Source organism: Crinia signifera, chromosome 6 (assembly GCF_055691185.1).
Source record: "Crinia signifera chromosome 6, ASM5569118v1, whole genome shotgun sequence".
NCBI lineage: Eukaryota > Metazoa > Chordata > Amphibia > Anura > Myobatrachidae > Crinia > Crinia signifera.
The window spans coordinates 133,423,354-133,451,102 of record NC_139222.1 but is presented as its reverse complement, the minus strand read 5'-3'; the positions used below and the strand labels follow the sequence as shown (position 1 = coordinate 133,451,102).

Here is a 27,749-nt window from a genome sequence, read left to right as displayed (position 1 = left end):
ATAGGTAAGTATCTGTATGCTTGGGCTATGTATGAATTAAAGCTTTATTTTTCTTATGTGTCAGTGTGATTTTATTTAACTACTGGTTTTGCTGTGGAACTAAGAGTTGGGCAAGCCCATTTAGTGGACCGCAAGCTGGGACTTGTGGTTCTCCAAGTCCTAGTATGCATTCCAGGATTGTTGGGACTCATAGTTCCACAGCAAAACCCAATGGTTTTTCTAATTTTTACACATTTAGTTATTATTATTATTATTATTATTATAATTTTATTTATAAGGCACCACAAGTGTTTCGCAGCGCCGTACAAAGGAACAATACAGGGAGACAAAGCTTGGCATAACATTGAATAAATAACAAAAATACAGTACAAATAAAGAGCGCCACAGATCAATACACATTACAGCTTAAATGTAAGTAGTGAGGACTCAATCAACATACAACTAGAGGCTTGAGGCCAATGATGGAGATGAGTATGCGGACAAAGATGGTCACTGAGTGTTGGAGTATAGGAGAGCTGTGAGTGAAATGTGAAGAGAAGTGGGCTTTGACAACAGGAGGGAAGAGGGCCCTACTCGGAGGAGCTTACAATCTAGTAGAAAGGGGAGACAGACAGATTACAAGAGGTGCAAGCGAGTGGGTGGTGGTTAGATAGCAGGATGTAAACAGGCAAGGGGTCGGAGAACCAGCTAGTTTATGCAGTGGACGGGTATGCTTTGATGAATAGGTGAGTTTTCAGTGCCCGTTTGAAGCTTTGCAAGGTCGGGGAGAGTCTAATGGAGCGAGGGAGTGCGTTCCACTGAAGGGGTGCAGCACGGGCAAAGTCCTGTACTCTAGCATGGGAAGCAGTGATCAGGGTGGAGGAGAGACGACAGTCGTCAGCCGACCGTAGAGGGCTGGAGGGTGTATGAATGGAGATGAGGTTAGAGATATATGGAGCAATGGAATTAGAGATGGCCCTGTATGTGAGTGTGAGGTGTTTGAAGAGGATTCTTTAGGGGAATGGAAGCCAGTGCAGATTTTGTTGAAGGGGAGTGGCAGAATTAGAGCGGCGGGAGAGGAAAAAAAGCCTGGCTGCAGCATTGAGGACAGATTGGAGAGGAGCCAGTTGGGATTGAGCGAGGCCGGTGAGGAGAACATTGCAGTAGTTGAGCCGTGAGATGACCAATGAGTGAATGATCAGCTTAGTTGCACTCTGTGAGAGAAAGGGCCTGATGCAAGCAATGTTGTAATGTAATTAGCTCGATGCCCACCGCCCAGGGGCATCGAGGACAGCCCCAGGCTTCAGCATGGGCAGGTAAGTTCTGGAGGGGGGGAGCCCTTCTTTGGGGGTCCCCATTTCCCCAGGACCCCTGCCCATGCTGACTGGTGAGCGGGTTAATGCTTTGGCCGGGGGACTTGTATAAAAAGTCTCCCCCTGGCTGTGGCATTACCCTGATGGCTGGGGGTTGGGATCATTTGGTCTACAGCATGATGGTCGACAGTCATTAGGTCGACACCATTAGGTCGACATGGGAAAATGTCAACATGGGTATAGGTCGACATGGGAAATGGTTGAAATGGTCCTAGGTCGAAAGGTCATTAGATCGACAGAGCATTAGTTTGACAGGTCAATAGTTCGACAGTGTCTAGGTCAACTGTCAAAAGGTCGACATGGGGCTTTTCACTGTTTTTTACCCAAATGTCAACACAGTCGACATGGACAACGTTTAAAGTGCACCGCATCCCCTTGCATCGCTAGTGGATGGTATGGCATGAAATACCGTCGGCACATGTTGGCTCAAAAAACAGTGAAAAACCCAAAATCGACCTTTTGAGTGTCGACCTAGACACTGTCGAACTAATGATCTGTTGAACTAATGACCTTTTGACCGAGAACTATTTTGACCTATTCCCATGTCGACCTAATGACTGTCGACCATCATGCTGTAGACCAAATGACAGCATCCCGCTGGTTGGTTGTGCCTGATGCTGGTTCTTAAAATACGGGGGACCCCTAGTCATTTTGTCCCCCATATTTTGGGAACCAGGACCGGCCCTTGGGCCTGGTGCTGGTTGTAAAAAATAAGGGGAACCCTATGTCAATTGTTCCCTGATTTTTTACAACCCGGACCGGCTCTTTGAGCCTGGGGTTGGTTACAGCCATGGGGGGAGCCCATGTATTTTTTTTTTATTATTTATATATTCTTTTTTTTTTTCACACTGATTCCGATACGAATTTGTATTTAAAAATACAAATTTGTATCAGCTAAAATGCGAATGGATACGCCATCGGGAATCAGTCAAATACAACTGATTAGTAAATTTTCCTCCGGAATACGAAAACAGCCGTATGCATTCGTATTAAGAATATGAATTTGATTTTTCGGATTTGTATTCTTAGTAAATTTCCCCCTATGTGTCTTGTAATGTGAATAAGGTTGCTCTATTGTGTGGCCTAATTTGAATCGGCAGTACTATTGTGTGACTAAGGCCCTTTCCAGGAAGAGCATGATCCTTTTTGGTATGCACTGTCCCTATCTATAACATGGGTGAGGGAACGCCAGTACTCTTGGCTCTGTGGATAAGGACTACTATGGGTGAGGGGTCTTGGGTGTTGCTGGCTGATGCTGTGATCTGCGCTGCTAGGCGATGGGTGCTATGCTGTAAGAGTGTTGATCACTCAGAATCAGAGCTGACAGCGGTGCTAGGGGGCACCAGCCAAAATCTTGCCTTGGGCATCAAATTGGCTAGGGCTGGCTCTAATGCATATATAAAACTTTCAAACAGCAGCTCATGTGTCTTTCTTACTGATAGGCCCCCACGGCGGAGTACTTAGGTTTGGGTTTAACCTTCGCCAAATCTAACCCTAGCCCTCCTGTCACAAAATATTGCCATATATGTAATACCCTCCACAATGTCAATGAGCTAATCTGAGTATTCATATAAAAAAGATTCAACTAAACTCTATTCTGAAATAGTTTGTACAGATACCATAAACATAAAAGTATTTGATGCTGAAATACAATGATGCTGCTGGGTAATTTTAGGTATCAAGAGTGCTATAACCTTTTTTACAATAAAATGCAGTGACGTGCGGTGAGGTTAGTGTCAGGTGAGGCAGTTGCTTTTGGAGACATTGGAGACAGGCACATCGACATGGGGACAGTGACAGTGGGGGGATGTGAGGACAGTGACAGTGGGGGGATGTGAGGACAGAGACAGTGGGGGGATGTGAGGACAGTGACAGTGGGGGGGATGTTGGGACAGTGACAACGGGGGACCTGGTTGTAGAGAAAGCAGACTGCTTCTCCTTGAAACTTCACACACTTAGTCAGAGCTGATGCTACAGCCGGTGCTGCAGGGGATCAGAGCAGCCGGGAGCTTGCACACAATGCCTTCCGACTTCAAGATATGTGCTAACAAAGCACACCTATGGCCCCAATCAGCAGCATTTTAACAGATCCTAACATGCCTCCCCTCCCCCGCCACACTGGACAAGTAAGAACAGGACAGCCTCCACGCTAATCCCCACTGACCTACGTGCTGCTAGCCTGCCACGTCCCAAAGCAAAGCACAAGGTGAGCAGGAGCCGGACAGCCAACACACAGTAATCGCCACTGGTCTCCTCCGTGCTGCCGGCAGCATTCTTGCTAATCCCCGATGGTCTCCAGTCCTTATCACTGTTACTTCCCAGAGCAGGGGCTCTGCTGACCTGCAGCAGCGGCAATGCTGCTCTCTCTTTCCCGGCAGCGGCTCCTGGAGCTCACTCTCCACTGCAAGCGCCCTCCCTACGCCCCTGGTCCTATCACATCTGTCTCAGTGATGTGGGCTGACATCCCTGGCACTGAGGCATATGTGCAGGTGCCGCTTCCCCATTATTTTTCTTTATCTTTTTGTGCCCGCATTTAGCACCGCCCTCGCTTCTGACAGTTTTCCATTGTCAGTGCGAGGCACCGCTCCCGCTGCCTCCCACACAGCATCTCACCCAATACACTGTAAAAAAAAAATACCAATAATTTGTTTATTTTGTGATTTATGACACTGCCTCCCCTGACTGCACGTCCCTGATAAAATGCTAACAAGTGAGGAAACTGCCATCTACACTGGTTATATAATTTTGCATCGTCAATAAATAAATATTTATTTAACACTGACTCCTCATCCAGCAATTAAAAACAGCTTGTGCCAGTTCCACCATGCATTTAAACTATCGCCTTGCCCAAAATTTGCTACCATTAATCTTGTATGGTTTTATAAGTGTATAATTTTTTTATGGTTCTAAGGTTATTCAGGGTTTTTATATACTACAAACATGCTATACACAAGGAAGGATTTGTTGAATCCAATTAAAGCATGTGAAAGGTTGATAATTTTCTCAGAAACAGAAAATGGTAATTATTTAGTTCACCAGCATAGTAATAAAAATACATGTAAAAACATTAAATACAGCATAGCAATAAAACTCTAAATTAGCTTCTCCTGTCTCTATTTTCTGAAATGTGATCCAACTTTACATTTATTACCCACTGTAACGAATGGCCTCAGACTTGGTTACTAACAATTATAATTATAACTATATGGATTCTGCTTTGGCATACATTTTAGTACCTACACTTTAATTGAATCCTATCATGTAACCACCTATTTTATTTAGTATAAAATGCTGAAAAATCACTTGTGCTTTATTCTTCGCCCATATCACCTAGCTTGGAACACTACCCTTCTTTCTCTGTGTAAAAAATGTCCTATAGAAGTACAAGCAGCCAAGAATCCTGTGGGAATGCAGGATCTACATGGACATCTAGACAACCTGAAGAAAGAGGTTCACGGCATATGACTGATGATGGGTCTAAGGATGACAACAGATCAGGGTCAAGATTACATGATGAAAGAAGATCAAGTGTTGGAGAAGGTTCTAGTGGACACCATGGGCAGGATACTGGATCAGCTTATGGAGGCTCAAGTCGTAATAATAGGGAAACTTCTGGTAGCATGCATAGAAGTGGTCATAGAGGAAGCCTAGGTGGAGGCACTGATAGTGTTTCAGGAAGTGGTTCATCTGGTAGGGAGAGAGGAAGCTCAGGAGGAAGCTTCAGTGGTCCCTCAGGAGGTGGCTATTCTGTGGAGCAAACAAATGAATCCAGTGGGGGGCAAAGGGGAAGCTCTGGTGGCAGCTATAGTGTCAATAATGAAGGTGGGCATGCTGAAAGGCATAGTGGCAGCTCAAGCAGATATTCTGGTGGCTCCAGTGGGAGGCAAAATGGAGGCTATAGTGGACATAACAACAGATATGCTGGTGGTACTAGTGAAGTTCATAGTGGAAGATATGATGGTAACTCCGGTGGTTATTCTAGTGGATCCAGTAGAGTTCATAGTGGAGGGTTTAGTGGCAGTTCCAGTGGAGTGTCAGGAAGTGGGTATACTGGTGGCCATAGTAGTGGGCCAAGAGGAGGCTTTAGTGGTAGCTCAAACGTTGTCACAAGAAGTTTATATTCTGGTGGAAACTCTGCTGCTGGAGGTTCAAATGGCGGTGTTGGTAGCATGTCAACAACTGGATATAGTAGCAGGAGCACAGTTGGACGGCAAGGCTTTGGTAGTAGTTTCAGGGGTGTTTCTGGTAGTGGGGGTTTTGGTGGGTTATCTGGAGGAGGTTCACTTGGGGGAGCATATGGAGGAGGCTTTAGCAGTGTCTCCCTTGGTGGTTTTACTCATGGAGGAGAAGATGGTCTTCTTCAAGCAGGAGAAAAGGAAACAATGCAGAATCTTAACTCTCGCTTGTCAGTATATATGGAAAAGGTGCACAAATTAGAAGATTCAAATTCAGAACTTGAAGGGAAAATCAGACATTGGTATGAAACTCATAAACCTCAGAAAATTGACAACAGCAACTATTACAAGACCATTGAAAATCTAAAAGATAAGGTAAGTTATCTGCATATTTGAATTTAAATTTGCTTTCTACAGCATAAATTATATTGCTAATTATTAAAAGCAATCAATACTTTTTGCACTAATGTATCATTGCTCATATCAAAATGCACGCTCAAGGTTCTAACTACAAATTAGAGAAATATGTTTTTATTTTCATATGGGATACTAAATTTGAATTTGATTTAAAAGGTGGAAAGAGCATATTTGTGAAATTATTCCCTAGAGCAGCTCTTCCATTACAAAGATTTGCATTTTATGGGTATTCAGGAGGGGCCAGATATTTAGCATGCAGCCATTGTTGATGCTAGTACGATCATTTACAGTGCATGTAAGCAATCATGTAATAAAAATATTGAAAGTTGCAAAAGTGACACATATCAAAGATAGTCCTGATGTGCCCTCATTCTCAAAATGAATTAAGAATAAAATAGTAGTGTACTTTAAGAGAAAATTTTCCATTGTGCTTTTCGATAGGGATAAAACAAACTAGGTAGTTACAGACTACTCTTACTTGGAGACAATCCTTACTTGGAAATGCATACTCGGAAAAATCACATAAAAACTATGGCCTAAACCCGCTGGCCTCCTCTCGCTATACAAATGTGGGAAGCAGGAAGAGGGGCAGCTATGCGCACAAAGCTGGAGCCGGGGAACCGCTTCCGGGCACGGCCACCGCTACCCATAACTCCGCGGCGCCCGGCCCCTTTATTCAGTGTCACCTGCAGTTTTCGGCCTCAGGGTCGACCGGCCTCCTGGGAATCTTCCCGGTGACTTTAATGGCCAATCCGCCCCAAACCTAACCCCTCACCTAACCTTCTCTTAGCCGCAGCATAACCTTTAGTCCCCCCCCTCCCCACCAATGCCTAAACCTAACCCCCAACCATTCTTCAGCCCACATAACTACTGATCTGGATGCTGGGTGCCTAAAATCTGATTTCGGCATCATGGCCCGTTCATTGTTCCAGCACTGATATTCTGAAGACAGTCCGATGTCAGTATACTGATCTGGCATCCTGACTGCGGACATGCTGAAAGCATACCATCTGGAGAAGATGGATATATTATATACATTAGTGCAGATACATATTTTTCTGGGGAACATATTTTGTACTTTAGTAAATGAACTTTAATAACGATGTAGCAGAGATTGTTTATGAAGGGTCGTTTACTTTAAGTCAAACATGTGTCCCTGGTTGGCTGACACAAGTAAATACAGTGTAATGGATCTTTCCATATGTCTTCATATCTCACCTTTTACCGAATATCTGCATATTTTTAAATATTATAATATTTTTAGCATACAAAAAGGTTGTTTTGCACTCCTTTTTATTTAAGTCAGTTGTATAATTCTATCTCTCAATGTAGATCAATGATGCCACTTTGGATAATAATCACATTAAATTAGAAGTTGACAATGCCAGACTGGCTGCTGAAGATTTCAAAGTAAAGTAAGTAAAGCAAGCATTTACTACTACCTTCCAATAACGTTCTAGATTGGTACTAATAAAAGAAAAGTACTCATTTTGATAATCATGAAGAGCTTTCTAGTTAGCTCATAGAGGGCTTTCTTGTTAATTTGCAAGGAGTGACATGTCTACAAATTCTGTAATAATGCAGCACAAATAACACTTAACTAAAGCTGGATATACACTAGTGCGATTTTGACCGATTCCACCCGATTCCGAAGCATCGGGCAAAGAAATCGGGTGGAAAGAGGCAAATTGCATGTGTTTTAGATCCGATCCGATGTGTGGTCTTGTGCACATCGGATCAGAGCATCTACATTTCATCTGCTGCGCTAATGATCTGTTGAATAATACACCCTTCGGCAGCACTTGCTAGGATCCCAAAAAGGCTACATGCGATATATATATAAATATACTGTATATTTGAGCAACATAAATTTTGTATTGACTGTAACATTTGGACGTGGAGGAGACACCTTAGAAGTTTTACAGCTGCCACCTGATTAGGTTCAAGGATTCATGTACTTAATCACACCAGATCCTGGCGCCCTAGGCAACTGCCTAAAGCTGCCTAATGGTAGAGCTGGTCCTGCCTGTATTAATGTAGAACCTTTAAACACATTCTGTTTTACTCAGTTTCTTAATGTAGAACATGCAGGTACAGCTCTACAACTAGGCAGGGAGTTAAATTGACTAAGCCTTGGAGAGATAAAAAGTTGAAAGAGCTCCTAATTTCCATGTTACAGGGTGGGTTCAAAATATGACTGTTGGGGGCTGGTTGGTTGGTCCTTTATTTCTCTCCACCTTATCTATCTTATCTCTCATCACATTTTCTGGTTGAATAAAAGGATTACAGTAACTGACTTCACATCATAAACATAACTGACACTCAGCCCTGTATTATGGTCTCCCTGAGTACACAGCTCCCTCTTCCTGCACCACTAGGTACAGTACGTAACTAAAGACACCACATAGACTGTGCAGAAAAAAAACATACTGTACTGTATAAATGAATATGTTGCAATAAGAAAAGCATTAGAAAAAAAAGAAATCTATTAAAACATTTTAATGCTGTAAAATAGCAATACATCTGTTGTGCTAATAATTCCCAGGGAACTGGGAGCTGGGCTTGGATCAGCATCGCTGGTAGCTACATAGGACCCGGCGGATGAGGAGCCTATTGCAGCAGAAACCCCTGCCGATCCAGCCCATCTGTCCACTATTAAGGCCACTTTTGTGAATTTGGGTAAATATTTAAATCTGTGGGGAATATATATACTGTCAATGGTTCTTTTATAGACTAGAATGTTTTGGTTGTTACTGGAATACTACTATAATAGAAAATGAATGGCTGTTGATTTTACTATTGAGTTTACTGAGTACCACACACAGGGGTTATATACTGCATACTATTGCTAACATTTTATTTTAAGTTATTATTCTTTAGTTATATAAATGTGCATCTGTATCCTCAAGGTATGAGACTGAGTTTAGCATGTGTCAAAGTGTGGAATCAGACATAAATGGATTACGAAAGGTTCTGGATGATTTGACCCTGGATAAGGCAAGCCTTGAGAGTCAGCTTGAGAATCTGGCAGAAGAACTTGTTTATCTCAAGAAAAACCATGAGGAGGTGAGCCATGCATTAGCAACATATGTATATTTCAGGAAACAAGGTTTACTCCAATAGTGATCCAACATATGCAGCACTGAAACCCCATGTTGACCTTTTGACTGTCGACTTGCACATGTCGACCTAATGCTTGTGTCAACCTAATGACCTGTCGACCTTGTCCGATGTCAACCTAGTGTCAGCATGTCAACCTAGTGGTTTCGACCTAGTGATTTGTTGACCAACATGCTGTAGACCTAATGATCCACACCGAGATATAGAGCATTCTTTTTAGATAAAAGAATATATATTTTTTGTGTAGGAGGGGCTAATATAAATATTGTATACACTTTTCACATAAATTACTGGTGTTGAGCTTTGGGTAGAAGAGACCCAACTGCAGCAGTGAGCAAACAGCTGTATTACGTAATGCATGCTCATGTATAGATCTAATGACACTAACATGGAGCGATCAACTGACCTGCCATGTCTGCCATGTGTAGGAGATGAAGAGCTTGCAAGGAGTCACTTGTGATGTCAATGTGCAACTGGATGCTGCTCCTGGAAGCAACATCCTTAAAATCCTGAACGACATGAGGACTGAGTATGAAGAATTGGCAGAAAGGAATCGTAAGAAAGCAGAAGACGAATACAACCAAAAGGTGAGAGTTGGCAAATAAAAAACTATTAAAAACTCGCCTTGATTTCTGGGCACATTTCTAACAAAAATAGTATTTTGCTGGATTACTTTATTATAAATCACGGAAAAGTGTAATATTTTCTAATTGACATGTCGGGGGAAATTTACTAAAGGCAATTTGTAAAAAAATAGGTGTATTTGTATCCAGAAATACACTTATTTTTGACATTTACTATCCCGAAAATACGGCAATTCGTATTCGTATTGATAGCACATCAATACGACTACAAATTGCCGTATTTTTGGGATAGTAAATGTCAAAAATAAGTGTATTTCTGTATACAAATACACCTATTTTTACACCTATTTTTTTACAAATTTCCTTTAGTAAATTTCCCCCGTCATTTAAAAGCTGTCTTTAATTAAACAGGAGCTGATCCTAATTGACTATAAACATATGGATTACAACAGAGCTCAATAATGTAACAGGTTTGCAATTGCCAGAGAAAACCTTATTGGGGTAAATTTACTAAGGTGGAAGTTCTATTGAAGAGTGGATGCAGTGGCGTATTTATAATGGTTGCGGTGTGCCCGGTGCTCATGGGCCGTTAAATCCCATGGGAGCCCAAACTGCACACACTGCACCCATTTTTCTAATGCTTACTCTCCGGAGTCCAGCGGCTGCACGAGCACTGCTGAGATCCTAGAAAAATGGTTTGGCGGCCATTTTTCCAGGGTTCCTTACATGTGCAGTGGAGTCTGAGAGCTCTAGTGCTCAGACTCTGGAGCAGCGCTGCTGTTGGGCTGCAAAAATCACTGTAAAATTGGCCATCGTGCCAGTTTTCCAGAGGTTTGCACATGCGCAGAAGGGTCTGAGCACTCTAGTGCCTACTGCTCTGTGCAGAGGAGAATGGGCTGCACACGGACCTCCTCCTCTTTTAATACGCCCCTGATGGGATGTTGCCCATAGTAACCAATCCGATTCTATTATATTCTAGAAGGTGCTAAATAAATAAGTAGAATCTGATTGGTTGTTACAGGCAGCATCCCATCTTCAATAAAACTCCCATCTTAATCAATTTACCCCCTTGCCTCTTAAAGCTTAGGGCAAGGAGGAAGCCACCAAGAGAGACTGTGCCAGCTCTATGACAGATAGATGGACAGAAGATAGAAAAAAAAACATTAAAATAATTTCGTTCGTGAAGTTAAGTTTAATCATATTTGGTCCCGATGGCTTTCATCAAAATATTCATCTATTAAGACATAATTTTATTAATTTTAGATTACCTTCTAATCCATGTTAATTTGATAATGCCATTTGTTCGAAAATAAATATATTTCTGCTAATGTAACTTATTTATTATTAATATTTATATTATATTTATTATTTATTATATAATATTATTGTATTGATGTTTTTTTATTATTTATTTATTTATTTTATCTTATTTTACTTTTATTTTTATTTATTTATGTATGTATAGACAGCACTTACCTATCCTAGGAACCGGCGGCCCTTTCAAAGGGAGCTGTCAATCAGTACCATTTTCAAATAGCGCTTCTGCGCTGTGCAGAATGCTGGAGAAAGCCGGGGGGGGGGGGGGGGGGGGGGGGGGGGGCGTCAACAGGGAATCCCTGTGACGTAGGCTGGTCTCAAACTGTGCTGCCGAGAGCACTCGCAGTGAGCTGTCAGGCAGCTTCCGTATTACACAGTGAAGGAGTGAAAGTGTTGGAAGCGGCTACATTTAACTAATAAAGTAACAAGACTGTGACTGAGTTACGTGATTAAGCTGTATTCGCGGGGCTAGAGAATGTGCAGAACGTGAACAGGAATGTTAATGAACTGGAAGGCACCACTCAAAGTTATCTGGTCTCATGGCAACGCCACTTAAATAAACAAATCAATTAACATCAATGAGTGCACGTAGCTGTGCATCAAAGGCAGAACCTCATGTCTTGAGGCAGCGGTGTTATACAGAAAGCATCTCTGTAGGCATCAGCAGTCACATATATAATACTGTAGGCATTCAATATTAGAGCACTCGGTGGTAGAATGTACAAAGCATTACTGACACTCGGCAGTGTCTAAAACAATAAAGATATGAGGCAGGCTGTCACAGGACAGAGGATTGCTGACACTCGGCGGTGTCTAATACAGTAAAGTTATAAGGCAGGCTGTCCAAGGGCAAGATGTGCACACGGCGGTGCAGCAATAGGACAGTCACAAATCGCAATGTCTAATATAGCAACATGCTGTCAATAAAGATTGCACTGAACATGAGTCTCTTACAGTCTTCAGGTACAGTAGTGACATTAATTGCAATGATTGAGACAAGTATCTGAGCAAACGTCAGTGTGCTCCCATCATTATCAAAAGTCCATGGGTCTATAGAAAAATTAGTGTTCTTCGTGTTTGAGGTGTAATTAAAAGATGGGGTTATAGGCAAGTGTCCAAGGTAGTGGACAACTTGTCTGGTCCCATCTGTAATGTCGGGAAATAAACTAACATATGTGCGTGAACAACAGATAGTAGGGGTACCTATCTGTGTACCTATTTCTTAGGGATATGTTCCGCTGTTGGGATTAAATAAAGCAGCCCATCTTGAAGTCCTCGTTGAGGCCATTCGGTGCGAGTGTGTTCAAACGGAAGATCCACTGCAGTTCACGCTGCAAAAGCAGTTTGTCACGGTCTCCACCCCTTCTCAGAGGTGGGATATGGTCAATTATGTAGCATTTAAGTTGGTCCATTTTATGTTTCTTCTCCTGATAGTGCCTGGCTACCGGTAGGTACTTAAGATCCTGTACCTCAGATGCTGGGTTGAGGCTCTTTTTTATAGAAGATCTGTGTTGGCTTAATCTCTCCTTGATCATTCTGGAGGTTTTGCCAATATAGAGGAAGTTGCATGGACAGACAAGGGCATAAACCACAAACTTGCTATTACAATCAAGTCTGTAGCGGATTTTATGTTTGTGTCCCGTAGTTGGATCACTGAATGTGTCTTCTGTGTATAGGAACTTACAGTTTGCGCAGCCTGCGCATCTGTATACCCCATTCTTGCGTGCTAGCCATGTGTTAGAGCTTGATGGTTTACCTGAGAGATCGGTTACCACCAGTAAGTCTTTGAGGTTTGGTCCTCTTCGATAAGCGAATCTGGGTGGGGATTTAAGTATTGGTTCAAGTATGGGATCAGTGGCCACTAGGTGCCAATGCTCCAAAATTTTCTTCTTGATGAACTGGGAAGCGACAGTGTAGGTGCTGCAAAAGTTGAGTCGTTGCTCAACTTCTCCTCTTGACTTGCTGCTTATCAATAGCTCGTCTCTGTTGAGCGCAAGTACTCTAGAGATGGCTTCTTCAACATCATGCTGGTTATATCCTCTATCAAGGAACCTTGTCCCCATCTCCATTAGAGCCTCTGGAAGCGTGCTAGAGTCTGAGTTTATGCGGCTAACTCTCAGCATCTGAGAGTAGGGGAGGCCTTTCTTGAGTGCAATTGGGTGAAAACTGTCCGCATGGAGGAGTGTGTTCTTATCGGTTGCTTTAGAGAAGATTTTGGTTGATAGAGATTGGTCCTTAATGGTTATGGTGACATCAAGGTAGCTAATTGTATGTGCGCTGAAACTCATAGTGAATCTGATGGTGCCGGGTAGTGAGTTGAGATGATTAAGGAATTGTAGCAGTGTATCCTCTCCTCCTGTCCATGTTTATGTATGTATATATATGTGTATGTATATATACATATATATATATTTTTTTTTTCTAAATTTCAGTCGATAAATTTGTTTATGTTTGATATGTTAATCTGTGTATCAGAAAATGTAATAAAAATTACTAAATGTAAAAAAAAAAAAAATAAGTTCGACATTCTGCTGTTAAAACAATTAATGACGTGGCCAATCGCTAATACTTCTAAAATAATATCCTTTCAAATGTATCACATATACCTATATAAATGTACAACAGGAAAGCATCCGACAAGCAGTTGTAGAGATGCCCAATAGCTAGCAATAGTTTGGGACATCTGTCAGAAGTTATTTGTGGAGAACTATATTATAGATTCTTATGTGGAGAGATACAGTTACTGTGCATCCTCTCCCTGGGCATCAGATGACATATCTTTATATACCGAGTTATTGATGTGGTACTCGTACACCATGATGCCATACTGCCATTTCTCCAGCTCATCCAACTGTAATGTTGTCAAATTCCATTCACTTTTGGACACATAAATATCTTCTCCCATCACTGCATGTACCTGTTTGTCTTTATATTGTCTGTTTCATTTGTTTTTGTATTTATACTTATTGTTTTAGATCACAGAGCTGCACAGTGAGATATCAAGTAGTAGCAAGCAACTTGAATCGGGTAATTCTGAGATCACGGAACTGAGACGTACTATGCAAACCATGGAGATAGACTTGCAAACACAACATTCTATGGTATAGTATTAATCTCTACATCAGGCATGTCCAAACTATGGCCATCCAGCTGTTGTGAAACTACAAGTTCCATCATGCCTTGCCACAGTTTTGCTATTATAAAATGCTGAAACTATTGCAAGGCATGCTGGGATGTGTAGTCTCACAACAACTGGAGGGCCACAGTGTGGACATGCCTGCTCTACATGTATAACAGCAACTGCATGATAAGTTTGTAGTGAGTAAAGATTGCAAAGGTTGAGATAGCATAGGAACTACTGTATTTTTAAATATATTTAACAATGAACCCATCATAGAAAATCTATATGGAAAGAAAATATGTATAAGCAATGATTACAGATGTGTGCCACCACATAATCACTTCATCTCTGAGCACAACAGCTCAGAGATACTGGGCGAGATATAAAAGGGTGTGATTTTTTTAGACTTGTGCAATTTTTGGACAAAAACGTCCGAATTTGCACGTTTTCCGAATTGCGAAATGTAAAAATTGCACGTTTTTACCTGTCTAAAAAATCCCACATTACAAATCGAATCCAAATGTTTTTTCATAGAAATCATCAAAATTGCAAATGTAATAGGGTGCCAAATTTCAATTTGCACCCTTAAAATTACCAAAAATCGCACAAAAAAAAATAGACCAGGTTCAGCCTGATGAGTTTGACACCACAATGCAGAGACCAGTTTGATCTGTACAGGGTTCTGTGTAAAAGAATGTGCAAAAGTTAAAATTAGAAAAACAAAACATTGTGGGGTCCCCCCCCCCAGCATAACCAGCTCTGGGCTCATTGAGCCTGTCCTGGTTCCAAAAATACCGGGGGGATGCCATGAGATGATTTATGCATCCTATAGATCTCCATATAACTCAGAGTAACATCCAATAACAAGTGTCTAATAGGGGTCTAGCAGAGATACACACAACATTTAAGTATGATAAGCCAGTAGAGGCACTACATGAATGATACATACCCACAAGGGACTCAATCATACCACACTGTGTGTATCCCGGTGATATAAATCCCAAGCTCATAACAGGCGCCACACCATACAACCCGGTCTACCTATATTTTAAAAAACTATTGGGCACCTATTCTTATCTTTTTGTCACTAATTGTATATACATGTTGTATGTCAATTTTTAACTTCTTGTATTTCGCAAACTACAGTGGGTGTATCCTGAATCCCAATAATAATAAAGATTAAAAGGATTCCCCACTTAAGATATAAAACTAAAATAATTATTCATCAAGACAATAACTACCCCAAATGAATGTGGTGTGCATCCGCTACGACTACTTTTCTTTCTCTCCTTTTACTATAATTATCGTATTTAGTCGATAGGATAGCACCCCCCGCTAGTAGAATTCAATATAGCGGTCAATACCCTGACTCAATAGGGTCAAAAAAAATTTCCCTTCTTCTTTTGTGTGCAGATCTCTAACCAAACCCCTCTCCAGTCTCTAGAAGAGACAGCTAATACTAACCTATAAATGTCGGTACCTGATTCTCCTCACATAAACAGAAGTACCGAGGTCCAAATTGGATATTCACTTAAATATCAAGTTATGCCAAATTATTATTTTACTTTAATCAGCTTTCTGCAAGACTCGCTCATGCACAGTAATGCACTATGCGGTTCTAAGCAATGCACTGTTGCTACATTAGGGGAGAGCAGGGCATCCCCACAAGTCTGCCTCCAGGCCCAGCCTGCATAGAGAAATCTAGAAATATGCCAATGGGTTGTACCAGAATAAATATAATGGATTTGGAGCGGCATTTGAGGGCATGGCTTAACAGGGGCAAGTCACTCCCACATTTTTTCTCCCTGGATCTTTGTCACACAACCTCTCCACACACTACCTCAACCCATCCACCCATCCCCCCACCCCCACACCCCAATGCACCCAATGCAGGGGCAGGCAAGTCAATTTGCAGAAATCACAGTGAGTCACTCACTACACTTACCGGTGCCCAGAGGGAGAGGAGTCAGGAGCAGTCTCTCTCAGGACGGGACTGTCAATCCCCGCCACCGCCGCGTGACCCGAACCCTGCTGGCTGCTGCGCACACACATGCGCGCGCTAGCCGCCGCCGCAGCAGCAGCACATGGAGGAGGGTGGAGGACACGGAAGGAGCCGCCCAAGGTCAGATGCACGCTCCACAAAGGATCATGGAAGGAGCTGCGTGCAGTCGGGCATGCGCGCAGCCCTCCCGAGTCCGGTGGCCATGTTTACAGTGTAAAATCTGGGTAGAGGTGGTCAGAATAAATATTTAAAGGTACAGACGCCGGGCAGTCTAATGGGTGGTCCGGTGCACCCCCAGACCACCCCTTAGATTCGCTTATGCCAACCTGTAACTTCCATTCATACATCCGCAGGCACATCTTGTATAGCATTGCAGATAATGACTGGGGCAAAAAGCATAGAACACAGAAGGCAAACATCATACATTCAGGAAGCAGTATCTGCGGCTCATAGTGGGCACAGATACCTCTCCAGTACTTTGCACCTGATCATAAATCTCCCCCTTTGTCTTTCCTTCATGACACCAGTGCTTCCTGTCTTACCTGGTTTCCTCATGCCTCTTTCTAACCAGCTGTTGTCTCCTAGTCGCCTCTTTAAAACTGTCCATGCTCATGCCTCTGTCTACCACCTCACCACCACTCCTGTGACATCTTCCTGACTTCTTGAGCAGACAAAAATGCTACAGGGAATTCTAGTTTGCGGCACAACCGCGTAATGGAATGCACAGGCATTAAAGCATGATGGACATAATGGGGGAAATTTACCAATATGAAAAACCTAGTTTTTCGTATTGGTATTTCCCCTACGGTTGCATACGACTGTTTTAGTCGTATGCAAAGTCGTGTTCCGGAGGGGAAATTACAAAGCAGTCAGATACGACTGCTTTGTAACCCTCCGATGGTGTAACCATCCGTATTAGCGGCCGTATATACGGCTGCTAATACGAATTATTTCTAGCAGTCTGCACGGATCAGTCAGATCCGTGCAGGCTGCAAGGTGTAAAAAAAAATAGAAAAATTAAATAAATAAAAAAAAAAAAATGGTGTGGGGTCCCCCCCACAGCTGTAACCAGCACCAGGCTGAAGGAGCCGGGGCCGGTAATTAAAAATCAGGGAACCCGACAAATAGGGGTTCCCCGATTTTTAACAACCAGCCCCAGACTCCAGGTCCGGGGCTGGTTCCCAAAATACAGGGGACAAAATGACTAGGGGTCCCCCGTATTTCAAGAACCAGTCCCAGGCACAACCAGCCAGCAGGGTAATGCCACAGCCGGGGGGAGACTTTTTATACAAGTCCCCCCGGCCAAAACATTAACCCCCTGACCGGTCAGCCTGGCCAGGGGCCCTGGGGGAGTGGGGACCCCCCCAATGAAGGTGTCCCCCCCCTCCAGGACTTACCTGACCAGGCTGAAGCCTGGTACTGTCCCCGATGCCCCTGGGCGGTGGGCATCGGGCTGATTATGGTGTAAAAAATAGAATAATCTATTGTTTTGGAGAACCACAAGTCCCAGCCTGCTGGGCATTAAAGGGCCCGCTGGCACTTGTAGTTCCACAGTTAAAAAAATAGTGCACAAAACACACTGACACACTTTTAAAATAAAACTTTAATACACACAAAGCCCACACATACTAATACTTACCTATCTTCTTTCCGTAGGTAGCCCTGGTCCTGTGTCGTCTTCTGGATCCATGTCGACGTCCTTCTTCAAGTCGACGTCGCTGTCGGCGATGGCGTCCGGATCCGACGAAATCCATGTGGAGCTGTGGAAGGAAACCATACTCACCTGTCCCAGCGCGACGTAGTCCAGGTAAGTGTCTTGGCAAAAAAACAAACCGACAGCCCGAAACCAAGCAAACAGGGAGCCGTACGGTACTCTGTGTACATCGTGCGGCTCCGCCTCCCGAATGCCGCTATTGGCTGCCTTGCGGCCTAGCGGCCAATCAGGAGCCGCTAGGCCGCAAGGCGGCCAATAGCGGCATTCGGGAGGCGGAGCCGCACGATGTAAACAAACACCGTGCGTCTCCCTGTCCGCTTGGTTTCGGGCTATCGGTTTGTTTTTTGCCAAGACACTTACCTGGACTACGTCGCGCTGGGACAGGTGAGTATGGTTTCCTTCCACAGCTCCACATGGATTTCGTCGGATCCGGACGCCATCGCCGACAGCGACGTCGACTTGAAGAAGGACGTCGACATGGATCCAGAAGACGACACAGGACCAGGGCTACCTACAGAAAGAAGATAGGTAAGTATTAGTATGTGTGGGCTTTGTGTGTATTAAAGTTTTATTTCAAAAGTGTGTCAGTGTGTTTTGTGCACTATTTTTTTAACTGTGGAACTACAAGTGCCAGCGGGCCCTTTAATGCCCCGCAGGCTGGGACTTGTGGTTCTCCAAGTCCCAGCTTGCTGGGGAGGCTTGCTGGCACTTGTAGTGCCACAGTAAAAAACAATAGATTATTCTATTTTTTACACCATAATCAGCCCAGGGGCATCGGGGACAGTACCAGGCTTCAGCCTGGTCAGGTAAGTCCTGGAGGGGGGGGACCCCTTCATTGGGGGGGTTCCCACTCCCCCAGGGCCCCTGGCCAGGCTGACCGGTCAGGGGGTTAATGTTTTGGCCGGGGGGACTTGTATAAAAAGTCTCCCCCCGGCTGTGGCATTACCCTGCTGGCTGGTTGTGCCTGGGACTGGTTCTTGAAATACGGGGGACCCCTAGTCATTTTGTCCCCCGTATTTTGGGAACCTGGAGCCTGGGGCTGGTTGTTAAAAATCGGGGAACCCCTATTTGTCGGGTTCCCTGATTTTTAATTACCGGCCCCGGCTCCTTCAGCCTGGTGCTGGTTACGGCTGTGGGGGGGACCCCACGCCGTTTTTTTTTTTTATTTATTTAATTTTTCTATTTTTTTACACCGCAGCCTGCACGGATCTGACTGATCCGTGCAGGCTAAAACGCAAATAGAACAGGAAAATGGTGTTCTATTTTTCTGTAGTATTTGCGTGGGTGTTTTAAACCAAGTAGCAGCCGTATTGTCAGTACGGCTGCTTAGTACATCAGGAACCACCATTCTTTTGAATGGTAATTTCTGTCGTATCCTATCGATGGTGTAGGACATTCGTATTTGTAAATACAAATACGAATGTTTCATCCCTAGGACTACGAATTGTTGTATTTTTGGGATTGTAAATCCCGAAAATACAAATTCGTAAAAAAAAGGTGTATTTCTCCCTATGAATACACCTTTTTTCTACGAATCCATTTTGGTAAATGTCCCCCAATATATCACCTAGTTGGGAATTACATCTGTGGTATTACAAAGGAGGGCCAGTGGTTCAATGTTAAAAGCTACCTTTTGAATATTTAAAATTTCTTAATGACAATCCTTTATCTAGATAGAGATTTGTAACTAGTTTACTCTGAAATGAGTAATCGCAAATTTACCCTCACATAGATGAATTCTCTGGAGAACACGTTGGCTGAAACAGAAGGTCGGTACTGCTCCAAGCTGGCTCAAATTCAGGGTTTGGTGAGCAACCTGGAGGAGCAGCTGTCTCATTTGCGGTCCGATATGGAGATGCAGTCCCGGGAGTACAAGCTACTTCTAGACATTAAGACCAGGCTTGAAAATGAAATAGAGATGTACCGCCGCTTGCTAGAAGAAGGGTAAGAAAGCATTCTAGTATATTACATGGATTCGCGTATTTTTCATAGAGGTAAACGGTGATAAGGCATGATCTAAGGTCAATACTAAAAATCAGGTATTCATTGAGGACTTTAGGCCTGATTTTGGGATGGGAGTAAACCAAGAAATTGCAAGAATCTGTACACCTTGGCAGAATCGTGTTGCACTGCAGGTAGGACAGATTTAAAATAAGCAGAGAGATTTAGATTTGTGAGGGGTGTGTTCAAACTAAACTCTAATTTGCAGTGTAAAAATAAGGATGTACATCATGTATGGGCTACTGTACATGCAAAAGCAGCCAGTATTTACCGTGCTTGCAAAAACTATGTTTTTTCACTCCTTGCTGTGCAACATGGTTTTTCCAGGTACAAAGATACTCACTCTTTCACTTCTTACAGTACATGTGAAGCTGTTGATGCTCCTCAATGTTATTGATGGGTTGGGAGAGTGGCAATGGGCCAAAAGTGTTATTCAGACCTGATTTCAGCAGGGCGATTTAGCCGAGCCCTGCAATCAGATCTGAATAAGTCACTGCTTAGGCCTCAGGTTCCCAAACTCAGTCCTCAAGACCCCACACAGTGCATGCTTTGCAAGTCTCCTCACAGAATCACAGCAGTGCTCGAAGTGGGCACTGATTTTTTTTTTGTAATTATTATTTACTGCGGTGCAGAACCTGGCTCCCCCTCTCATCCACAAGGGAGAGCCAGGTCTGCTTCATACAGAGATGTTTCTGTAAGCCTGTCCTTCATCCCAAGTTCAACCCCCTTCCCCGCTCAAACATCATACTGCAGTCGGTGTGTTAGCCACACCATTGCTCCTTCCCTCCCCCGGCGGACAGCATCTCACAGAGCTGCCTCCATGACCCCCCCCCCAATCCCCACTTAAACACAGATGGCAGCCGCTCCCCCCCCCCCCCCCCTCACCCACCCGGCGGTGCCATCTCCAGGAAATCCCCAGCTGTCCTAGAAGAGAGGGGGACACTGAAGAGGAGCCATGCCATCCACGAAGTCGGAGCAGCAAGCATGGTGAGTGTGGGCTGGGGAGATGGGTTTGGAAGACACCAGTAAAGTTGTAGGGACAGAAGGGTGCTGTGCAGTGGCTGGCTGGGGGCAGGGTGCCATGTGCCCCGGCTAATGCAGTAATGTAGCACTGCTGTGCTGTGTGAGTATTCTTGCTGGGAAGGATGCTCTGGCTGTCAGGGTCAGGCTGCAGCTACGTGATTAGGGCTGGTTGCCTCACCTGGAGAAGGGACTCTGAGGGGCTGGGATTAGCGGGCTGTAAGGCGCGGGGCGTATACGGTGAGGAAGGGGCATTTGAGCTGCCCACTATGTGTATAGCACTGCCTGGCCGCAATCTCCCCCATTACTATGGTATGTGGCATTATGTGTAATGGCCATTATGGTGTGTGTGAAATGTGTAATGGGCATCATGTTGTGTGGCATATGTATAATGGGCATCATGATGTGTGGCATATGTATAATGGGCATCATGGTGGGCGGCATAGTGTAATGAGCATCACGGTGTGTGACATATGTATATTGGGTATCACGGTGTGTGGCATATGTATAATGGGCATCACAGTGTGTGGCATATGTAAAATGGGCATCACGTGTGTACCATATGTATAATGGTTATTACGGTGTGTGGCATATGTATAATGGGCATCACGGTTTGTGGCATATGTATAATGGACATCACGGTGTGCGGCATATGTATATTGGGCATCACGGTGTGTGGCATATGTATAATGGGCATCACGGTGTGTGGCATATGTATAATGGGCACCACCTGTCGATCTTTTAAAATGTGTCAATGAGTAATGAATGCACCTGCACCTGCCGGGCGACCTGGAAAACGTGAACTGTGTGGGGTCCTGAGAACCCCTGGCTTAGGGTAATGGGAAGGAACATCACCCCCGCAACTTCACATCTGCTAAAGTAAAAGCATCGGGGTTGGACCGGGAGACACAGTGCATTCTGAAATGTTAAAAAAAGTCCATGTGACAGTACCATTAGGCATTGAAGATTACTATATGAAAAGGTACAACACAGTGATTATATGGCATGCTCACCAAAATGCATCTGTTACCTAGGGGAAATGTATCAAGCATTAAAGAGAGATAAAGTGAATTTCCAGCTAATCTGGTTCTAACTACCTTTTTACAGGCCGTATTTCAAAAATGTGAGAAGCAGACTGTACATTATCTTTCTCCACTGTATACATCCAAATGTGTCCTCATACAACCCCTTTTATGCCATATGCCAGCAGTTCTCAACCTGTGGGTCCTTACTTCAAAGTGGGTCCCAGCAACCTCAGCATGGGGTCGCGACTCCATGTTGCTGACCATCAGGCTGATGGCTTTTCTATTTTTAAAGAAAAAGGACGAGTGTCACTGCGTGGTGCACATAAAGTAAAAAATAACTTTTCTTAGATTCTTGATAAAACGTTGTGAAATATTGACATAAAAACTACACAAAATGACAAGGACAGTGTGGTTAAAAAGGATACTTGATCCTAGCACTGTGGTTCCCCTCCACACTGCTTCCCCACTGTATATGGAAAAAATGTGATATCCAAGAGAGGATATCAAAAAAGTCTCCCGGGTGGGGCACAGCCTTCTAAGAAAATAAGTATCAGTTAAGATTAAACTTTATTAATACTAAAATTGATCCTGTCAGTGGATCAAGTGACGGACATAAGACAAAGACATACAGATAACATATACAAGTACATAAGAGGAGAAAGTAGTGAAATATAATGTTATACATGTCTGAAAGTAGGAGGAAGGATACCTCAATGTTAGAAAATATTTAGATAAATGTCAAAATTTCAGACAAAACGCCTTCGCTGACCCTAAATGGTCTCAGAATAGTAAATAGATATCAATTAATAATATATTTCAAACTTGGCCCCCTGTAAACAACATAACAGTCACTGTAGCAACTATGTCCAAGTGTCTAGTCAGACATGGAGCAGTGCAGCTGCTAATGAGTTCCACTTAGATTTTTGCTAAGATGTTAAAGCAACAGAGTGAGGTTAAATGGTGATGAAATACCTGAGTTTTTGGTACTCAAATGGTGGCTGCTGCCTGTGCATATGATAAATATCAGTAAATGCACAGTTGAGCGGACCCTGAGAGCGTCACAGGTACAAGAATACAGAAAGGAGGTTTCTGCTGTTTCCAGGGGTGACCAGCCTGGCTCCAAGGACAGCGCAGAGTCGGGTATTGGGTCCCCAGGGAATGAGAGAACCTTGACTGGATAAGTGGATAGTAAAGAGTACACCTTCACTCTAGTCCCTGGTGTATGCTGCTGTCCACTGTGTACAAGGATTGTTGTAGTGAACAGTGGTTTAGCGATAACACCCTGGCCGTGAAGTGCAGAAAGAAGTGTAGAGTGCACTATGGTACTTTGGATCCACTTATCTATTGCAACAATACCGTGCAAAGGTAGTAATATCAGGAGAGGGTGGAGAACAAACAATATAATCTCTGTATATCCAACAATATAAATTGTAAAGGTCCTGTGATCCCTATTGGTGGACACATAGCCGATGGTCTCCCTTTGAGCGGCTGAGAGTGATTCAGCAGGGAGTCTTAGCGGTCTGTGCGGGTACGCATCACTTGCCCCTACTAAGGGCTGTGGTGCAGTACACATTGCCCGACATTGTATACCTAATTGCTTATTAACAGCCGCCCGCTACATTGTAGCCACGCAATTTATTGCTAACCTACCGTGATATACACACTGACAGACTCCACAAGGAAGCCAATCCAACTATATCTTGTGAAAGGGTAGGAATAATAAAATAAGGCTGCAGTATATATCTATTTTGTGACGTCTGCTGCAAAAAACACTGACATATACAGTGGGGAAGCAGTGTGGAGGGGAACCACAGTGCTAGGATCAAGTATCCTTTTTAACCACACTGTCCATTTTGTGTATAGTTTTTATGTCAATATTTCGCAACGTTTTATCAAGAATCTAATAAAAGTTATTTTTTACTTTATTTCTCTTTCATGTGCACCACGCAGTGACACTCTTCCTTTTTCTTTAAAAATTGTCTTGCCCTGTGTCTGATGGTAGCACCCCCTACAGAAACTTATTAATAAAGAATCTAAATAAAATCGATACATTCCTTGAAAGGGGTCCCCGAAAAAAACACATATTAAATGTAGTATCTCCAGTGCGACTGGCACCATCTTTGTTTTTTGTGTGTCCTGATGGCTTTTCTAATCTCAGTCAGGGATTCAAGGAGCAGTGGCATAACTATAGCGCTGCAGCCCCTGCGAGAGCGGGGATGTGCTGGGGGGGGGGTCTGTGGGCACTATTGTTACTCCCCCCAGCTCCCCCCTTCTTGTAGGTGCAGCGGGCATTGGGCAGGGGGGTCCATAGTAAGTCAATACTTACTTTTCAGATGCTCACTGTACTCTGAATTCAGGCGCTGGCATAACCATGCCTGCATTAGCAAAGGAACGCCGAGCATTTCTGGGAACACACATAAAGGCTGGGCATTCCATGGCTGCTGCTCCATGTCCGCCCCTTACTAAGAAAATGGCTATGCAAGTGTGAAATTTGCCAAAGCTGTTTGCTCTTGGGGTTTGAGCATGCACATGTGCGACCATTTGCATTCCCCAAACATCGAGGAAGGGACCAAGTTCAGCCAATAACGAATGGGTCTGAATTGGCCCCATGAGAAAAAAAAGTTGATAGTTTCCCAAAAAATTTGTGTAGTATGCATGAATTGAGATCTGGGTGTGAGTGAAACGAATGTGACCTAAGTATAGCATATCATGATTTTAATAAAAAGTTACAAGCAGCGGCCATTTTGAAGTCTGAACCACTGTTTAAGACTAAAACCTTTTTCGGTACTTATGTAATATCTGGACTCCCGTTTTTCTTATGAGACCGCGTCCCCTCGCGGGGCTCGCTGCGCTCACCATGCTTCGGGCACGGTGGCTCGCTGCGCTCGCCACACTATATAAAATCAGCTCCATGCGTAGTTGGGTAGTAGGGGTATGAAAAAATGGGGTGCATTTAACATGGGAGTCCAGATAATACATATGTACCCCTTTTTCTTATCTTTTTCTTATCTTTTGAATTAATCTTTTCTAGAGTTTAAGTAAAGAGTTAGCAAAGTAAATGTTAATGAAAGTTTTTACTTTTTCTTGCAGTGGTTCAAACATTAGTGAGTGGTCTTCTAGACATGACAGAAGGGCAGAATCTACTGCTGCTGCAATAGCAGGTAACATTTCAGAGAATAAAATTAAATTCCAATTGATAATACTTTTGTTTAGTACTAGACTTTTTTCGGGCCTTGATTATTGTCAATTTGTGTTATGGGCAGAGTAATATTCATCATGTATAGGATCATATATAGAGTTTGTATACTCTTCCCGTACTTGTTTGGTTTTTCTCTAGGTACTCAAGTTTCTTCCCACTATCCAAAAATATAATGATAAGTGAAGCAAATTAGGCAGCACATAAAGATACCAATACGCGGAGGAATTCTGCTTTGTGAGGCGATGCGCGCTTCGAACAACGCAAAACCCAAAAAGTATGTGCTGCATGCATTGCTTCTAGTTCAAAAGGCACACTGCTTTAGCACATTGCATGCATTCCTAACTAGATGTGATGTGATCTAGTTCAAAGTGCACGGTGGGCATCGCACTGTGTGTGGCCACCTTAACCTGTCATACCTGCCAGATTTTCAACTATACAAATGATAAGAAAAATACAAAGAAGTTAAATATTTTCTAGTATTATAAATATCTTCTTATGTATTATTCGATCCATTTTTATAGTCAAAACTCTGGAGTAAAATGTCTCTGGTCATAACTCACTAAATATCCAGCAGTATATACTGTGGCACCTTTTTATAATGCCCACATGAACCCTTGGACTCCTATTTTGGGCAGGATGCAGCAATTATTGCAATTTGTTTGTGATACATCCCACCAGTCTCTGCATGCATTTTGGCATCTATTTTAGCAAAAGACAGCTCTTGCGGTAAGAACCATTCTTTGTGATGTAGAACTTCCGGGTTATGGTCCCACAGTCCTATCTGCACAGCCGTCAAGTGACACACATGCTGGGAGGGATCCAGAGGGATCTCTCACAGCAGGGAGCCGCAATAACAGGCCATAGGCTTCTATAGGGCAACGCTGATCTGAAGATGGCATTGTCCATCACATCCAAGCCCTGGAATCTGTTGGATTCTAGGCTTGGTGCATATGCAATATGGCCTCTAGATGTGTGTAAATCTGACTCTGATACCTGCCAATGCCTCCCCAGCCATTTACCTCACTGCATGTCACTTTTTAATTGGCTCCAGACAAAAATGAACTCTAGCGTTTCAGTGAGTGCATTTTTACATGGGCAGACTAGAGGGGCCAAGTGGTTCTTTTCTGTCATCAAATCCTACAATATGTTTCTATGTAACATTTGTTTTCTTTACTTGACACATTCTCAGATAAAAAAAAAAGCCGGCTTGTGACCACAATCATAGAGGACAGAGTGGACGGGAGAGTGGTCTCGACCAAAGTGGACAAGATCGAACAAAAAATCTGAGCGATAAAGAGCCAATTACTATCTGTGTTTTAGAACATAGTTGTTTTAAACATCTCCAACCTTTATCATTTTGCAGCAATTAGAGAACTTGGCAGCACTGGTAGAAGCTGTGTTGGGAATAACACGTGCTCAGACAGATATCACTATAATACGGTTTTTAGTCATGGCTTTGCTTGACTTTGAATGGCATTGAGAGCTTTAGCACATAAAAATTCTGGTTCAGCACCAATAATAATGATGAGTCTAAGCTTTTATTATAGTGCAATTTACAGCAGTATCCTGATCTTTTCAGTCCTACTTGGCTGCGCAATCTGCAAAACATCTAATTTCTCTTTCAATCACATTGGTGGTGGGATTAATTCTACTTGTTTTCCTTGTGTAACACCAAACATGTCACTGAAAACAGATTGCCCCATAATAATTTAAGAAAAAAATTCAACAATTACATTTTAGCGTTGACCGTAACAACACTCAGATTCTAGGTGGGGAGGGGGATTAATTAAGATGGTCGTTCTATTTCAGTATGGGATGTTGCTATGGGCAACCATTCAGAATCTACTCCTTATTTATTTAGCGCCCTCTAGAAGATATTAGATAGTATCTGATTGGTTGCGTATAGCAACATCTCATGTGCAATAGAACTCCCATCTTAGTAAATTTCCCCCTCACTGTCTATTTTTCTAATGCGTTTATAGAATTAAATCTAACATCTTATTGATCGCTATGGGCAACGTTACAGCTTTCTGTGCACAAGTTTTATAGAAATCCCTCTATTGTATTTATTGTTTTCCTTTTCTTGTTCAATAAACACTATTCTGTGCAATTACAATGGTGCTGCCTCTATTTATTGTGTGCTTATAGTAATTATGAGGATTTAAAAAGAAACATGTATGTATTGCACTCAGATATAGGGGTCAATCTTATTAGATGAGCGTTATTTCATGAAAATCACAGACTCCTCACAGATGTGCACTACCAGTAATTCTCCAGTCCAGTTAGAACTTCTTATTTATGAAGCATGCAGCAAGGATGCGCAAGCTATGAAATGTGGGAGAAGTAAATGAAAAAGTGGGGAGACCTTCATGTCCCCCACTTTCATTCATCTCATTATCAGATTAATATAGAGTTGTGTTAGTTTGCAAAAGGAAAATACGTGATGAAGTTTAAAAGATTCAAAATGGCTGATTTGTGCTTTTTTTTTTAAACAAAATTAAATGAAAGATGCAAAAAAGGTAGAAAAAAGTGATTGTGGGTGTCATTTGTGGCCATTGTAAAGTATAAATGACCCAAAGCAATGATTATTAGCTGAAATAAATGCTTTAATTAAATCTGCATTGCATAATCTACTGTAACAAAAAAAAATGATTTGGGGTTAATTTGATGTTATTAATGTTTCAACCCAAAATTGACATTTA

General features: G+C 42.9%; 1 pseudogene; it reads left to right on the top strand.

Annotated features, from left to right (window-relative positions):
* The first annotated feature begins 5,572 nt into the window (after positions 1–5,572).
* On the top strand, positions 5,573–26,334 carry LOC146007079 (keratin, type I cytoskeletal 17-like; annotated as a pseudogene).
* Positions 26,335–27,749: the final 1,415 nt, after the last annotated feature.